We start from the raw sequence: 268 nt of genomic DNA on the forward strand, positions 1-268 counted from the left end.
TATATATATATATATAGGATATAGGATAACACAAAAAATAGATCCAATACATTATATCATAAATGTACATTGTTATATTATATAACTAATAATACAATAAGACTAGAAACAACAAAGAAAATGTGTCACCCTGGACCACAAAACCAGTCATAAGGGTAAATTTTGTGAAATTGAGATTTTTACATAATTTGAAATCTAAACAAATAAGCTTTCCATTGATGTATGGTTTGTTAGGATAGGCCAATATTTGGCCGAGATACAACTATTT

The 268-nt window shown here is 26.5% G+C and overlaps 1 protein-coding gene across 1 annotated transcript in view; it reads right to left on the reverse strand.

Moving 5' to 3' along the window:
• ctnnd2a (catenin (cadherin-associated protein), delta 2a) overlaps positions 1 to 268 on the reverse strand; it is a 179,813-nt gene that overhangs the window by 46,193 nt on the left and 133,352 nt on the right. The window lies entirely within an intron of this gene.

The sequence above is a fragment of the Sinocyclocheilus anshuiensis genome, unplaced genomic scaffold, assembly GCF_001515605.1.
Source record: "Sinocyclocheilus anshuiensis isolate Anshui unplaced genomic scaffold, SAMN03320099.WGS_v1.1 scaffold1626, whole genome shotgun sequence".
Taxonomy (NCBI): Eukaryota; Metazoa; Chordata; class Actinopteri; order Cypriniformes; family Cyprinidae; genus Sinocyclocheilus; species Sinocyclocheilus anshuiensis.